The 18,935-nt window shown below is 34.4% G+C and overlaps 1 protein-coding gene across 3 annotated transcripts in view; it reads left to right on the top strand.

Annotated features, from left to right (window-relative positions):
- The window catches only part of Cad96Cb (protocadherin Fat 4-like Cad96Ca), a 372,880-nt gene that overhangs the window by 204,720 nt on the left and 149,225 nt on the right, over nucleotides 1–18,935 (top strand). Inside the window, exon 2 of one of the 3 annotated variants that reach the window (XM_067083990.1) lies at nucleotides 11,026–11,067. The exons of the other annotated variants lie outside the window; for them this stretch is intronic. The gene's annotated coding sequence lies outside the window, so the exon portion shown is untranslated. The remainder of the gene's footprint in view (nucleotides 1–11,025; nucleotides 11,068–18,935) is intronic. 3 annotated transcript variants of the gene reach the window in all.

The raw sequence follows: 18,935 nt of genomic DNA, 5'->3' as shown, positions 1-18,935 counted from the left end.
ATATATATATATATATATATACACACATATATATATATACATATATACATATATATATATATATATATATATATATATATATATATATATATATATATATATATATATATACTGTGTGTTTCAACACATGGCCGAATAGGCTATTAAAGGTATATAATGTCTACGCTTGTGATTGCAGTGTTGATGAAGGTTATTATTGGCGTTATTATGGGGCAATCAGATTGCGAATGGAAGAAATGGACGTCCGTACAAAGTGGAAACCCCATTTCACCTCTGTAATAATTTAGATGGATGTCGAGGTGTCTGCTCTGTGATAAGGCAAAATAATATGACGGCAAGGATAAAGATAACCCTTGTTGTGATGGCAATAATACTGTATCATGGCTGTGAGTCTGTAAATTCTCTCTCTCTCTCTCTCTCTCTCTCTCTCTCTCTCTCTCTCTCTCTCTCTCTCTCTCTCTCTCTCTCTCTCTCTCAGTCTGTGTGTGTTCTCTCACGCACTCGCTCATACACAAACTCAACACATGGAATACCTATTAATTAGTGTTTTTTCCTAATTCCTACGATATTGTGGATTTTATTTTTTCACTCTTTGTTCACTGTGCCTAGTTTGTAAAGCAATTCTCTCTCTCTCTCTCTCTCTCTCTCTCTCTCTCTCTCTCTCTCTCTCTCTCTCTCTGAGCAATTCTTATTTCTCTCTCAGAACAATTCTTATTTTTCGTGTTCAAGGTGAATGATATTCAGTCGTATATTTAGAGTAATTCGTGTTGTTCTTTCGAAAAGGAGAGTTGAATCGCTGTCATTATCAAAAGGAATCTTGATGTTGGTGTTTCATAAGGCAGATGTAACAAGCTGTGTTCTGAGAGCGTTTTGCAATACAGAAAGCACCATCTTTAAATATCGCATTGCAGAGTGACGGTTTCATGCAACAATTTTTTTTTCTGTGTGCGTCCGCGTGCGTGCGCACGTGAGCATGTCTGCATAAAGTTGATTTTGGGTTTATTCCACATCTTGAAAATTCCCTTCACGTATAGCGATTACATAAGATAATGAAAGATAAAAATCTCTCAAATAACGTATGTCTCTGTGTAAAGTTGATTTTGATCCACAGCTTGCAAATTCCCTTCACGTATAGCGATTACATAAAATGGTGAAAGATAAAAATCTTAAGAAGAATCTCTCAAATAAGGCTTGTAAAGGGATGAGAAGAATTGAGAACGTGAAGTCTCCTCCCTGAAGGGCCATTGCCGTATTAGATGTGAGGAGACTCGCAGTGAGTCAGGCCTTTTGCCGAAGACGTGATGATGAGTATGATGAGTCTGGAAGGCTTTCTCAATAGAAGGGATCGCCGGCCCAAGTGCAGATTTGATTCACAATGGGCATTTAGGATTCGATGATTGTACGTGATAGGGAGAATTTATTATTTATATTTCTTACTTCCTCACGATCCTTTCTCTCTCTCTCTCTCTCTCTCTCTCTCTCTCTCTCTCTCTCTCTCTCTCTGGTGTATTACTTGCTGTATTGCTGGTGTATTACGTTTGCCATATATATATATATATATATATATATATATATATATATATATATATATATATATATATATATATATGTTATAATACACACATATATATATATATATATATATATATATATATATATATATATATATATTGTATATATAAGGTTTCAATTTATGAATATTTGAACTTTGCTCGTCTGCCGATGGTTTTTTTCTTTCTCCTAAATACGCGTGTGAACCATAAGTAATGAGAAAAGCGCGAAAACGAAGTGTTGCGAAAGTAGACAAGTTTCTTAAAATAAGTGTTTTTTTTTAATAAAATGCCAAATAAATTTTCATCATTATGACATGTGGTCTTTGCGAAAGTTAACACCACTGAGATGTAGCAAGAATTACACGAAATACCGCGATAAAAATATGGCAGAAAGATCAGAGTTACACGAAACGTATTGAGAAAATACGACGATGAAGTGAATTCGCGCACGACGATTAAGAGCGAGCGAGTGTGATAAGGAGGTTGCCAGAGGCCAGATGTCATTGAGAGGTGTCATGTCTCGGGCAGCAGTCGTATTTTATTTAGCTGTTTAAGTCGCCGTTAGTTGATTAGCATCTCTCTTGAGGTTCAGACTTTATAGCCACGACGCTTGGGGAATAGGCCTAATGAAGCCCCGAGATGAATTTGTCTCGGTCGCGTCTTTTTTTTTTTTTTTTTTTTTTTTTTTTTTTTGGAGGGGTGGGAGTAGAGGCAGACACGGCCGAAGATGGAGTTGATTGGAAGCTGCGGAGTGTTGGAGTGCTTCGTTGTAGTGTAGGATGAAGGTAATGATGAGTCCCGGACGTACATCAGGGATGAGGATAGGTTACGAGAGAGAGAGAGAGAGAGAGAGACGGGGTGGGGGAGGGGGGTGTTGTAAGAGTATCCTTTAAATCACGTCGCTTTATTAAATTGAATTAGCTGCCTAGATGACGAGAAAAGCGAAAATGGTATATTGGATGTTCTATTTATGTATGTCTTCGAGTATATATATCTAAGTACATTGGAAGTTGTTACCGTTGAAATAACAGTAATTTTGCGTGTGTAAATGTGTTTCTTTCGTATAAATTATGATGGTCCCTTTTTGCACAACCTGAAATAAATTGCGCGCGCGCACACACACACACACACACACACACACACACACACACACACACACATATTTCTTTGTTTCCTCATTTGAATCAGAGGCTTTGTAGTACCAAGCGTACCCTAAAAATCTGAAGAAATCGAGGAGTTAAAAGATCATTGTGGCTAATACAAATGTATACACATGCATATATATCTACCCTATATATATATACTGTATATATATATATATATATATATATATATATATATATATATATATATATATATATATATATGCGTGTGTGTTTATCATATATCTGCATGCACCCTATTTTATGAAAACCGTAAGAGGAAACGTATTTGTCAAATTGGGTCTAATTTAGAGTAGACCAATTTAAACCCCATTACGCTGAGACTTAGGCTGAGCAATAAATCGATGTAATTGTTATATTTATGGCCAACCAAAGTGATTAGCCCAATAATCCTAATTAGAGCCATTTTGTGGTTATAATCGGAGTGTGGTCTTAGTACCATTATATTGCTGGAAAAGAGAAATTGTTTCGACCTATAATCCCTTACACGCCATTGTTGTCTTGAAAATTGAGTGATTAAAATGCTAAGTTTTATTTTTATTTGATCTTATGAAAATACTGTTAACAGTTGTGAAAATAGAATGTGGTATTTTGGTTAGTTAGTAACATATTTTTTTAGACATCATTATTTAGTTACGTATAGATGTCTAATTGTAATTTAACCGCATTCGAAACGGCTTTTAATTGCTTGAGTTGTAGTATGTATTTCACTTATTTAACAGCTTTAACTATTGTTCATATCTGAAGTTCGATGTAATTTTTCAGTCTGATTTGCCAGCTTCGTAATGAATTTGTAATCTGAAAAATTTAAAGTACATCGATTTTGTTTGAAATTTCTCATTGAATGGTTTCTCGTTTTTTTTTTTTTGATAGCCGATAGACCTTGACATCGCCTTTTCTTTGAAGAAGTTTTAATTATGGTTGTTTGACACTGGCAGTAAAGATACCGTGGTTATGAAGTCGCTCTTCCTGAGGTGTGTGGAAGGTTTTGGCTTGTCGAAAGATAAAGGAAGCGTTTGTATAAGATAATAGAGCAATAAACATTCTCCCTTAAGTTATTTATCGATGTTGAAAATGAAGGGAAAAACGTAGAACCCATAGTGTTAGTGAATATGTGAAGCACACGCCCATTATACGTACATTTATATATATATGTGTGTGGGGGTGTAGCAAAGGACGTGACAGATACCCACCGGTATGTGTGTGTGTATATATATATATATATATATATATATATATATATATATATATATATATATATATATATATATATATATATATATATATATATATGATGTATATACAATTTTTGAAAAATTTAATTTACACTTTTATATATGAAGAGCCAGTCATTCGGAAGGCTTCATTTTTGGCTTTGTTAAGTTATTGCCTTTTCTGGCTTCGTCTTCGGCACGAAATCAGTACTCGTCTGAGGCGTGTAATTCGATTTTGGAACGCTTTCGGCGCAGGCAGATGGCCCCTGGAGACTCTCCGCATTCGTCATGGTTATTTTTTTTTCTTTCTTTCTCTAGGAAGGATGTTAGGGTTCAAGAGTCGTAAAGCACAATTACCAGGCCTCTGGGAAAAGTCGCAGGTGTAGTAGATCTGTGAGGTGTAAGTGTAACTCTTGAACGGATTAGGATCATTCAGAGATTTGTGTTTTGATGTGTGAAACTGTCGAGGCAAATAAGCAAATAGGAGTTAAGCCGGTATATTTTTCGTGGGCCTTTATTTATCGTCCTTTTTTTCAATCTTCTGAGAAAATGTCTCTTTTCACCTTGACATTTTCTATCAGGTCTTCGCCTTTTGGGATGAAGAACGCAATGCAGGAAAACACGGGGAATACTGCAAAATATGTGAAGATTACTTCTTGGCTTTTGAGTGTTACTTCACTATTCTCAGATCACCAAGATGGTGTGGTGGAAATAAAGTGATGAACAATACCTCACAGTTTCAAAAGCTTTTTTTTTTTTTTTCAAAGCTCAAGGAGGGAACTGAGGCTCCGAATGGGAGATACCTGTTTGGAGAGAGAGAGAGAGAGAGATCAGATAAGGGAGTCTGTAATTTTTCATTTTCGCTGTAATCAGCTCAATATAAGGAATAGTACAGACACTATAATAGTTTGCATGTACCGTCACAATTTACTGCAAATTTAAATCTTTTTCAATTTTCATAGTGCTTATACAAAAATTATATATATATATATATATATATATATATATATATATATATATATATATATATATATATATATATATATATATATAGAGAGATAGAGAGAGAGAGAGAGAGAGAGAGAGAGAGAGAGAGAGAGAGAGAGAGAGAGAGAATTACACGTGGGAACGTATTTCATAGGAATAAATTTCTAACATCGGGATCGAACCCCGGTCTTTCAAGTGAGAGTCCAGGGAGTTAGCAATTCATTGGGCTACACAAGAATCATATCACCCATCAGCTAACGTACCCTACACAAATCTACAATAATGAAACGGCAAAAAGTATGTGTTCAAGAAACTTGAGGGACTGAATGTTGGGTCAGAGAGGTCAACAAAAAGTAAAAGCCCATGACGCCGTTTTGAAGAGAAATGCGAGTGTGAATAAGATCCAAGAATACACTGAAGACCTCTTTCGAAATTATAGACAAATCTTGTGCTGAAGACATCGTCTGTGACCCCGTTGCTACGTTGCTTAACGGCCTCTTTTCAAGATAATTTATGAAAAATGTTTATCAGCATTATAGGAATTTAGCGATATTGCTTGATTCATTATGATGCCTTGCTATGGACGAATCGGATTACGCCTTTAGGTTGAATTGAAATCACCCAGAATTTGAAGTGCTGTACTGTATGTGGAATGATATGGCCTATAATTCATATTGCACAACGCCTCTTCATACTTATAGTATATACATTGTATATATGAATATATATATATATATATATATATATATATATATATATATATATATATATATATATATATATATATATATATATATATATATATATATATATATATATATATATATATATATATATATATATATATATATATATATATATATATATATATATATATATATATATATTAGAGATGATATATATATATTAGGATAAAATAAAATGAAACAGGATGTATGTCGTGACTATTTTCGTCTGTAAAATTTGAGAAGCTGCTGTAGCATTGCAGAAAAATAATATGATTGGAAAAACACAGATAAAGGACTCTTGCGACATGCTAAAAAGAATGTTTACATAAAGAATTGCACATAAAAAATTGCACGTGTCGTGTAACAGTTGGTCAAACTAGCAACTCCTTGAAAAAGAGAATAGAACAGCATAAACAATTTATAAAACGTGTTAAGGGGAGATAAGTAATTTTCGTTCACATTGGTGTAAATAGGTGGTAGGAGCTTATTTATGTTAATGTGGCGGAAAGGAATATAAAGGAATCTAATGTTATCAAAAGAAGCTTTCGTAAGAATATGGATATCAGCCTAGGAATGTACAAACAAACTAGATCAATTTATTTCAGAACAAATATGTAAAATATATAGATTTTAAAGAAGGCATTTTTTCTGGGCTTAATAGCTTAGGTGTGAGTCTAACTGCATGGAAAAATAAGTGTTGGTCACTATTGAGGTGACGGACCCTCCATTTTTTCCTTGTCCCGTTAAAATATTTTCTTTGTACTGTCACCCTAGCATATGTAATAATGTACATTTCTACCAGTAGGTACAGTCCTTCTGAAGACCTCTGAATAAACTAAAGACGAAACATTTTATGTGTGTGTGTATATATGTATATATATATATATATATATATATATATATATATATATATATATATATATATATATATATATATATATATATATATATATATATATATATATATATATGTTGTATATATATATTCAATATATATATATATATATTATATATTATATATATATATATCTATATATATACTGTGTATATATGTATGTATGTATATATATATATATATATATATATATATATATATATATATATATATATATATATATAGTATATGTATGTATACTTATATAATGGGAGTATTTTTAGTACTCACAGTCAATCACATTTGACCTCAAGGTTTTCTCTCTCACGTACCAGGAAAATATTTTTTTTACATTAACATATGCAACTCGTTTAAATGCTATGGAACGAAGAAAATGCGCAATTGAATGAATAGGAATGAATCTCAGTAAGGCTTTTCGCAACGAACCTTCTTGGGATCGGAATTGGAAACCCCGTTTGAGAATCGATGACCTTCGCTGTGCACAATGGGTCTTCCAGGGCTGTTGGAGGTCACCCTCATTAGAGATTAAATCGCAAAGTGGCCATTATTACTGTTGCTGTTTTGGTGGCTTGTGTTTGCTCGGCGTTGTTCCATTAGCTTTGCCCTTGAAACATCTTCATTCTTTTTCGTCCAACACGTATTTAGGGGCTTTATCGGTTTCTCCTTTTTTTTCTTTGATTACTGATATGCATTTGAGAGGAGTTCTTTCAATAGCGTATAATGTTAATGTTAAGATTCTACTACTATTATTTTGTTTTTAATACTTTTTTTCAAGTTTTGTTTTTTATGCTTGTATTATGATTATCGATAAAAGTACAGGTGAAGCAAATTTTAAAAGGAGCTGCATGTTTCATTGGCAAACTTTATTATATCTTTTTTCTATGAAAGAAGTATATATTGTGACATCAGTTTATAATAGTCCTCGTTATAGTTTAGCCTCAGACTTTTATTACCTATGAACAGTTTAATAATTTTTGTACAATGGTTACTCAAATCCGTATTATTTACTTTCATGTTGTACTGTCCTCGTAATATTATAAAATCCAAGCACATAAAAATACATAATTCAGATGCTGTTCTGCAGAGAACATTAAGAAGAATGGTCACTGGATTTGTACTCTAGGTGCTTGGCCTAAAAGTATAATACTGTATAAGAATTTGGGAACGTGACGAAACGGAAAATGTTGCACGGCATGTAAATTGAGGGACAGGCGGAACATTAGAAAATATACTCTGAATTTTAATTTCTCTTGCTGCGTGAAGTAAAAAAAAAAAAAAAAAAAAAGCCTGTGTGAGAGTTCTTTTTCTCTTGTGTTCATGCCATCTTTAGTTGTTTACTTTTGGTTATTTACTTTTTTAAGTTAATTTTTCAAGGTATTACCTCATTGCTGTTATTATATAATTCTGTTTGGCTTTTTATTTTGATCTTTCAATCTCACAATTTCCGGCTCTTTGTTTCTCTTTTTTAAGTGCCATTTTAATTTTTCCTCTCTTTCAAATGCCAAACGAAACAATGGGAAATAAGAATCAAAGAAAGCAGGAGTTACCGTGATGTCTGATGGCTAATGTGACTTGGAAGTTGATAATTACCTCGTATTAGTCATGACGGGGTTACTCGGCCAGGCGGGTAATTAAACAAAATGGGAATGGATGGGGATGGAGGAGAAGGGGAGGGTAGGGCTTGGGGATGTTGGTGGTAAGTGAGGCTTTCCAGCGCATCTTTTCCTTCAAGTAAATAGCTTCTCTCTCTCTCTCTCTCTCTCTCTCTCTCTCTCTCTCTCTCTCTCTCTCTCTCTCTCTCTCTCTCTCTCAGCAAGCCACGTCCGCGAAGCATTTCCTCCCCTCTGCTTTAAAGCACCGAAAAAGTCGTTGGGAAAGAATAGAGGAAGATTAATGGTGTGAAGTCCAATTAACGTTTTTCTTCTCTGTCCTTTCTTTTATTTGTTGGCTTGTGACTTGAACCTGGTGTCACTGGCTTCCCAAAAGAAAGGACGGCACAATGGCTGGAATGGCGTTTTCTCACCATTTTTGCTCCCCTTCCCCGTTTTTCCATTTTCATTCGCCTTGTAGGGGGGTAGGGCCATCAGTGCACCTCGTGCGGTGCACTGTAGGCAGTATTTAAGGTTCCTTGCAGCGTCCATTCGGCCCCTAGCTGCAACCCCTTTCATTCTTTTTTCTGTACCTCCATTCATATTATTTTTCTTCCACCCTCTCCTAACAATTATTTCATAGTACAACCGCTTTGAGGTTTTCCTCCAGTCACACCTTTCAAAGCTACTTATTCTCAGTAACCTTTCCAGTGCTGAATGGCCTCATAGGTCCCAGAGTGAGCCAGGAGAACACAGGGAAGAAAATGCTCGAAGCATCTGCGTGCCCCCAAACAATGGAGGGAAACGGCAGCTAAATATGAGACAGGGCAGGGCACAAGTGACGTCAGTTTCTTTGTCACGATCTCTTGTGGTCTACCTTTTTATAGCCTGCATCTCGCAAGGATTCACCATGTAAATTAGCTGGTTCCTGGTTGGAATGGCGGATCTTCCACTGTCTAAAAACAGCGAGCTTGATTTTTTTTGCGTTGTTTGTTTGGTTTTAATTGCTTTGAACCTTACTTCATTCAGTGTAGTCTGGTTTTATTATTTTATAATATTAATTGTGGGTTATAGTAATATTTTATTTAATAATCATCGGACAGATGTCAGCGTAGATTAATAATATACTTTACGTGCAATTGTATTATTCATTAAGACAAAATAATGTAATTTATACCTGTAGGGTAAGGCGTGGCATTTTGCAATTTTATATAATTTGTTTTATTTCGTGGAAATAAACTTGAGGATCATAAAAAGCCTTTTAAAAAATGTCAGGTCATGATTGAGTAAGAACATTTTTAAAAAAGTTTTATTCGACAAATTTTATAGGAAATGATTGAAGTTTCTACATAAAAATGGCGTCATTCTTATTTCAACCTAGATATTATAATCGCAGCCTCTCCAACGAGGTATTACGTGAGCAACTAACGAATCATGAATATGGCAACATGTTCTTTTACGATAGATAACTCGGCAATCGTGAATCGCTCCGTGCAACCTTCTAGAGCATTGGAAGTAGCCAATCAGAAAATAACAATCGTCTTTTGTCTTGCAACAGTTCCGCCAGAGGAAAGGAAATGTTTGTTGTCGTTGCGCAAACACAAGGAAGAATTGACTGACCATTGCACATCGGGAATGTTTAGCGAGTCTCTCTCTCTCTCTCTCTCTCTCTCTCTCTCTCTCTCTCTCTCTCTCTCTCTCTCTCTCTCTCTTGACATTGAGGGCTTCTTCCAGAGCAAGTATTTTTTGAATGCGGTTCAGTTTGCTTACTAGTAGAGATTTGAGTGGTGAGTCCACGGTGTGTTTGTACAGTTTGTGGAGCGTGTCTAATACTGTGTATAAAGGAGAGTGCAAAGAGGCAGTCTTGTTTTTACTTAGTTGCTATTTGATATTAGATAATTTATCAGTCTGTTTGATAACTTTGTATTTCTTCAAGTGCGTCGTGATCTTCCATCTTGGGTACCAGGCGCCTGTAAACCCACCCAGCTAGTGTGCCTGTTTTCTCATATAGTATTTAACCCCACTCTGATGCCGTATCATGAGCACATCACTCCTTTTGACAATATACTGCAACGGCTTTGTATCTTCCTCGTACTTTATAATATTGATTGTGTTCGTGGTAATGGAAATGTATGTAAACAGTACTGCAAAGTGCCTTAGTATTTTATCCCGTACTGAGGCCCATAACCTTCGTTATGTTATGTAGTTTGAAAAAAATATATATATATATATAAATTTATATATATATATATATATATATATATATATATATATATATATATATATATATATACATATATACATATATTTCTCATTTTCTGGTGTAATACCTGTAGTTGTATTGAGATCACGCACCAGGTTTCTCAGAAGTGTAAGTCTCCAATTCAAGCGACACCACAGCAAAAAAAGCAGTTGATCGTTGCAAGTGGTATATTCATCGCAGGCCTTTTTTGTCAATAGTCAAGACAGACGCTTTACTATTGAGAGAACCTGCTTTCAGATTCCAGGAGAGGACAGAGCGATGCAGAAACATTTTATTAAGATCCTCTTGTCTCGACTGAACTTTACGGTGAATTAGGTATATGTTAGGAAGACTATTAGTGGATTGCACGGAAGATGGAATATATATATATATATATATATATATATATATATATATATATATATATATATATATATATATGTGTGTGTGTGTGTATTATATGTATGTATACATATATATATTATATATATGTATATGTATATATACATATACATCTACATATACATATACAAAATCATATATTATTATTATTATTATTATTATTATTATTGTTATTATTATTATTATTATTATTATTATTATTATTATTATTATTATTATTATTATTATTATTATTATTATTATTATTTTCAGAAGATGAACGGAAAGTGAATGAAACTGGTTCCCCAAGTTAAAGTAGGTCATCGCCGTCTTTTGTCATGGCATAGTCGTTTCTTTGAATAGCCGAGCGAGTGGTTTAAATCTTTAACCTTTATGGTTTAATACAGCAGTGACATTTATGTTAATGTAGAATTAGACGTTGGCTCTAATCTTTGATTTAGCTGACGTGAGGCCCACGCATCTTCGTGATTTGTGGAGCTGATATCCTCACAGCACACTTTCACTCATTTGTAAAAGATGAGTTTTATTTGAGAAATTCGTTTACATAGTAAGGTACAGAATGGTACTAGGATTAAATAATAATAATAATAATAATAATAATAATAATAATAATAATAATAATAATAATAATAATAATAATGTCATATTATTTTGAACTGGTTTTCCACCAACAGTTACTATGGCACCCTAAGAAGACTGCACTATGATGAAGAAGAGATTTGTATATAGTGACTAAAGCCCCCTTTTATTCGAATATGACATGACATTGACCAAACATTCCGAATATCATGTTAACAAAATTTTATTAGTAGCATCAAGAGCGGCATTGTAAAAAAAAATATAGAAACATTGAAAGCATTCCCGCAGCGTTTGCAGTTATCAAAGGTCTCTTGAACAATTTTAGTTCGTTATCTATCAAAATTGAAAGATGAAAACTTATCGGAGGTTATCTGAAGTGAATTTTCTTCAAAATGAAAGTTCAGTTATCAAAGGTCTTTTGAACAATTTTGGTTCGTTACCTGTCAAAAGCGAAAAATTAAAAATTGTCAGGAAGTTATCTGAAGTGAATTTCCTTCAAAATGGAAATTCGGTTATCAAAGGTCTTTTGAACAATTTGGTTCGTTAACCATCGGTAGAAAATGAAAACATATCAAGAGGTTATCTAAGGTGAATTTAGTTCAGAATGAAAATTCAGTTGTCAAAGGTCTTTTGAACCATTTTGGTTCGTTAACCATCAATAGAAAATGAAAACTTATCAAGAGGTTATCTAAAGTGAATTTAGTTCAAAATGGAAATTCAGTTATCAAAGGTCTTTTGAACCGTATTGATTCGTTACTTATCAATAGTGGAAAACGGAAACTATCTGGAGGTTATCTGAAATGAATTTTATTCAAAATGGAAATTCATTTATCAAAGGTCTTTTGAACCATTTTGGTTCTTTAACTATCAATACTGGAAAACGGAAACTATCTGGAGGTTATCTGAAGTGAATTTTATTCAAAATGGAAATTCATTTATCAAAGGTATTTTGAACCATTTTGGTTCGTTAACTATCAATACTGGAAAACGGTAAACTATCTGGAGGTTATCTGAAGTGAATTTTATTCAAAATGGAAATTCATTTATCAAAGGTCTTTTGAACCATTTTGGTTCTTTAACTATAAATACTGGAAAACGGAAACTATCTGGAGGTTATCTGAAGTGAATTTTATTCAAAATGGAAATTCATTTATCAAAGGTATTTGAACCATTTTGGTTCGTTAACTATCAATACTGGAAAACGGAAACTATCAGTAGGTTATCTGAAGTGAATTTCCTTCAAAATGGAAATTCTGGTTTCTGCACCGTTGGGGTCCGGTGATTGCATGGCCTTCGGATTCGGTTTTGGTCATTGAATGCTGGAAACCTTGACTGATTCCTAGTCCTCTCTCTCTCTCTCTCTCTCTCTCTCTCTCTCTCCCAAGGTTGCGGTATGCATTATTCTTTTAACGAATGAAGAGGTTTCATGGTGAGAAGGTAATTCATTTTCTGGCGCTGTTTCCTGTCCTTTATTATTTTGCCATTTGTATTTCTCTTTTTTTTTCCTTCCTCTCTGGTTAATGACTTTTCAGTTCTTTTGATGTTCCAATATTATGTATTCAAGATCAGATTCTCTCTCTCTCTCTCTCTCTCTCTCTCTCTCTCTCTCTCTCTCTCTCTCACACACACACACACACACACACACCGATGGCTATTCTAGTCGTGACGCCTGTTAAAATGAAATAGAATTCATTTTCTTTCACTCTCTCCCTCACTTATTCAGTTTTCATCTTGGACGCCATCTTTATTCGACTGTGTGACATTAATGCAGCGGTTCATCTCCAACCCCCTGCACCGAATTAGGAGAAGCTAAAACACGAGCGCCCCACCAAATTGGGAACTGTTCTCATGCAACGCCTTTTTCGACGTAGCTTTGGGCTCTGCCCTTTAAAGGGATTAGGCTATGTCGGACGTCGCAGTGTTCGCTCCATTTCTTGAAGAAATTCTGACTGACGTGAAACTGTTCACTCCATTTCTTGAAGAAATTTTGTTTAACCTGAAATTGTTCATTCCTTTTCTTGAAGAAATTTTGACCAAAGTGAAATTGTTCATTCCATTTCTTGAAGAAATTTTGACCAAAGTGAAATTGTTCATTCCACTTCTTGAAGAAAAGTTGTCTAACGTGAAACTGTTCATTCCATTTCATGAGGAAATTTTGTCTAACGTGAAATTGTTCACTCCATTTCTTGAAAAATTTTGACTAGTCGTCCAAGATGTTAATTTATCTAGCAATTTTCTGAAGAATTGCTCACGTAAACAGGGTGCATTTTGTAATCGCTGATGATATATTTATTGAAAGTTTTGTTCCACGAAAATACTTAATTGCTTTGACTTCAAAGGTGAAATGGACTGAAAAATAGTGCGAATATTATTCATTATAGTATGCCACGTAGGTTACAAACATTTCTGTTAAGTCATAAATGATGATGATGATTTTGCCACGATAATGATGAACATTATGGCCTTTCCTCATCTTTCCGTACCACATTTTTATGACTTTTCAAAATTTTGCTTCACAGTGCGGTGAGATGTTATGCTTTTATTTGAGGAAAGTGGGCCGTCTTCATCTCATTGCATGTCATCATGCATTTTTGGTGTTTTGCGTTGAAGCATAATGACGCTTTCGGTGTTGATAGTGGTGATGATGGTGATAAAAGTGGCGATGGCAACAATTTCTTATTTCAACCTGCAAGCGAGGATCATTCTTAGAGGGCGGAAGATTACACAAGACCTTGTTGCTTTGTCGTCTCTTTTCCTTTGAAAAAACGCTCAAGGAAGATTTAGGAGATTTCCGCCGCCGCCCGTTCTTGTCTTCTGTCATTTTAGAAAAATGACGGCGAAAGTGGGCCACGTAATTTTGTGCGTGCGATTATAGACGTATTTTTGGTGTCAACATGGTCTTTTTAGTTTTGGCACGGTGATACCATGTAAAAGGAAGTGCGCACATTGCACCATGTTTCTTATACAGAGATATGTGTTTGTTGATGATGTTTATGTAGGCACGTACAAAATTATATTACATACCTTTTATTGAATAGTAGAGAGCTCTATTTTTGTGTGGTTTCTGTCATAATTTCGTAACTGTGTTGGTATAAACGGGTAAATGCACATGGAATTTTATTTGTTTTCCTTCACATCATGCGTATTATATAATGATCATTAGAAACCAAAATAATATCTCTCTCTTTCTCTCTCTCTCTCTCTCTCTCTCTCTCTCTCTCTCTCTCTCTCTCTCTCTCTCTCTCTAGTTACCCAGTGTCACGTACAGACCCCTTGTTTCTATTGCCTCTGTGCCCCACCCAATTGCTACCACCCTTGGCGTGTTAAATCACCTTAATAACAGACCCAATTATAGATGCAAGCTTCTTGATTAATGGAATGCGACCCTAAGTCCGATGGTCAAGCTTGATAAGGAGAGAGAGAAAGAACAATGATGATATGGAAGAGAGAGAGAGAGAGAGAGAGAGAGAGAGAGAGAGAGAGAGAGAGAGAGTTGGATGGATAAATTTTGGCAATGCAAGAAAGACGGAGAGAGATGGAGATGGATTTCAAACCGAAGGAAAACTCGCACATGAGGGAAGACATGTTATGTGGTTTTTGGTGAGCTGGAGGAAATAATGGGAGCCATTACTTTTTCATTTTCTCATTGTGGGAAAGCAACGAGTAGGCGATATCCTTCCCACTTATGTCATACTAGTTTTCTAATTTTGGTACTGGGTTAAAATCACCTGTTTTGTTAATTTTGCGCACCACCGCTATTTTCCTTCTTGTCAAAATCTTCATTTTCTTCGTTTAGTTTATCGCATCTCTTATAAATGTTATGTTGACCTTATCTGTATATTTCTAGACAGAACTAAACAAAAGGCTGTTCGCCAGCTCCTTGAACCCTGTCTTACAACTTTCCTCGATCGCTTTTCTGTAAGTTCTGTAGTATTTTTACTATCCTTCCATTTAGCTCATGGAGAGAGTCCCTCCTCCAATGGGACTGCTTCGCAACGCCTGTCAGGCCATTTTCCATTTTTTTTTTTTTTTGGGGGGAGTGAAAATTAGGGATCCTCGGATTCCACGGCCCGGATCTCTCTTCTGCCAAACCGTAGCATTCTCCCCTGTTTCTCCATATTCTTAATGTGCCAAATATGAGTTTTGTATTTCGAAATGAAATAATGTTGACGTTCCTTTCCCTTCTATTATGCCAGCAACCAGCTTATTTGTAGATTTATATCTCTGCATACAAATAATCACATGTTTTCCTTATCAATCACGTCACCTAATTTTGCATAGAAAAAATCCGAAAAGAATAATTGAAAAGTGTGAGAAATTGAGAATATTATTACGGAAATAGCGCAATGGAAAGAAAGAAAGGTAAATAATGGACAGAGGCATACAAACGAAGACTGTTTGAATTTGAACCCCGAAGACCACCTAAGTGTTATATTTCACTGCGAGATATAAAAGACAGCGCAGATGGCCAGGCTTGCGAGAAGAGACTTTGAAAAGAATTTTGATTTCGCTTTTGTTCTTCAGAAGTTACCGGTGAATTTACATTTACACGGTTGGGCAATACGCGCACTGCATAGAGGGGCTGAAGGGTCCTCGCCGAAAGATACAGCGGCCATACCTGAATGAACCAATTATTGGTATTCCGGAGGAAAGTGGGGGCGGCATTACCTGCGGTTGGCCCCCAGAAACTTATGCAAGCGCTTTTTCTTTACTTTTACTGCCGATGTATTTTCGAAGTCGGTTTTTTTCTTTCTTTCTTTGCTTTCATGGATTGCTTAAATTCGCGATGACTCGCCGCACCATCGGTCGGTTATTTGCTCTGACCGGATGTTGGAGTTACGAGAGGAGAGTAAATATAGTAGGGAGCAATCGAAGGAGAATTCTGGGGTGGCGATTGTTGCGCAAATAGAGAACGCAGTCATTTTGATGTTAGAAAAAAAAGAAGAGGAGGAATTCGGACTTTGTTCGTACCTTGGTTTATTTTGTTTTTACTTTTTATTACAGTCAATATTGGTGGTATTTGTTGTTATGAAAGGTTGTTACTTTCAAGTAGAGAAATTAAGCTATTTCCAAACGTGTGTTTTTGTTCGTGATGTAAATAAACCGAGAATCACACATAGATATGAAGTGTATGTATATATATATATAATATATATATGTATATATTTTTATATATATATATATATGTAAATAATATATATAATCATATATAGATATATATATATATATATATATATATATATATGTATGTGTATATATATAATGTGTGTGTGTGTGTGTGTTTGCGTGTGAATATACAGTATATACATATAATATATATATATTATATATATATATATATATATATATATATATATATATATATATATATATATATATATATATATATATGTATATGTATATAGACACATTGTTTTTGTGCTGAATGGAGAGAGAGAGAGAGAGAGAGGAAAGAAGGGCAGTGGGAAAGGAGTCGAGAGAAGGCAAATACCCCGGAGGCTAAGGGCGGGCGTGCCAGAGCATGCCAGAAGCTAATTACGAATGCTTTGTTAACGTCCAGACAATAGCGGGTAGAAGCTCTACTGTTTTGAGTCCCCAGCGACGCTCTCTTGCAACGAATGCCCACGAGGGCACTGCATACCAATTGAGGCTGGGTATCGATGAATATGGAGGAGGGAATCGAGTGAGGAAAACTGACCAGGAGATTAATTAAAGTATATTTCTTATTGTTGTTGTTGTTAGATTAAGATTGCCTTGTGACGGAACTGATTTCACCTTCTAGGCAGCCAATATGTTTTGATTGTTTTGTAAATAATAGATTTTGTAGACCTTACTTGTAAACTATTAAGGAAAAATATCAGCCTAAAAAGGCAATTGTACCTGAACTTTGTGCCCGTATTTTAGCCAGTATTACTATAGATTTTTGTTTACTTGAATGTTTTTATTTTTTTGTTTTTGGGAAACGGATACCCACTAATTACTTTATCCTAGGTTACTTGTGTACAGAAAAAATCACGGAACGTATATAGGAAGTACAATTCTATTGACAGCTTATTTTGATTTTTGTTTTGAAGACATTAGTAATCTTATTATCTGTTCATACTAGTATTATGCTTTCTCTGATATCACGATAACAATATAATGGTTAAAATTTATTTAGTTTTATATTCTTTGTAAAAATTTGTGAAAGTGACTGTGGTTCTGGTTGAGTACACCTTTTGAAATAAACAATGAAAATAAACTTTTGCATGTCAATAAAATTGCAGATCGCTTAGTGTGAGGAAAAAGAAAATTAGAAAGGAAACATAACATTCGTCTCTCACGCATGCACAAATACATTTATATTATATTTTCCAAATGAAGAAAGATTAGACCTGCCAGATTTACTAAAATTCCTGTTGTCATGACTAAATTTGTGGAATTTGCTGAATGTTAAAGATTTGTGTGTGTGTGTATATATATATATATATATATATATATATATATATATATATATATATATATATATATATATATATATATATATATATATATATATATATATATATATATACACACACATATATTATATATCTATATGTATATATATAGTGTATGTATATATGTGTATATATATACACATCTAGATATATATGTATATATTATATGTATGGATGTATGTATGTGTTTGGGTGTGTGTGTGTGTGCGCTCGTGCCTATGTATAAAACTGCTTCAGTTAAGAGCTCGACAGAATTTTGACTGAAGGGTTGCCTTTCGAAATTTAGCTATATGTTTGTGTCTGTTGGTTCGAACATCTTCGTTACAATTATTTACATTAATTATAATAATAAAGGAAATCTGTGTGTGGTTTACATCTCTCTCTCTCTCTCTCTCTCTCTCTCTCTCTCTCTCTCTCTCTCTCTCTCTCTCTCTCTCTCTCTCTATCCTTGGAAATCGCCCACCGTATCGCGTATCGTAATCCATCAAGGGGTTTCACGGCTCGTCACGGTCTTTATACATGACGCCACAGTCATCGTAACCGAACCTCGGCGAAGATGCCTCTGGACATTTTTGTATATTCTTAATTTTGGTTCTTATTCTCGTTTTTTGCGTTTTTATGATTTGATGCTTGCGTCACTCGGTCATACTATGGAGGGTGGTTTTCTTTCCTGGATATTGTCGATCAGTTTTATGGCTGTGCTTCTCACTGCTTGTATTGTTCAATGAATGATGTATATATATATATATATATATATATATATATATATATATATATATATATATATATATATATATATATATATATGATTGTGTATGTAACATCGCATTTGCTTAATTTATACATATAAAGATAGACTGCGGTTATGTGCATTTTGCTCTTAGATGACAAAAATATCAAAAAGATGTTTGTAGATAGATTTTTCAGTTTGTTACAGGATTTATAAATAATTCAAGCTAAGTACTTGCATCCCTTTAAAAACCAAATGTTTTAGGACAAATGTTACTTCTCACAAATGTTTTTTCTCATAATTTTTCTATTTTGGGAATGAAATATTCCTGCCTTTTATGATTCATGGTTTAAGATTTGAGGAATTTCCAAACA

This window comes from Macrobrachium rosenbergii, chromosome 41 (assembly GCF_040412425.1).
Source record: "Macrobrachium rosenbergii isolate ZJJX-2024 chromosome 41, ASM4041242v1, whole genome shotgun sequence".
Taxonomy (NCBI): Eukaryota; Metazoa; Arthropoda; class Malacostraca; order Decapoda; family Palaemonidae; genus Macrobrachium; species Macrobrachium rosenbergii.
The sequence above is the reverse complement of the archived record's forward strand: the minus strand, read 5'-3'. Positions and strand labels throughout refer to the sequence as shown.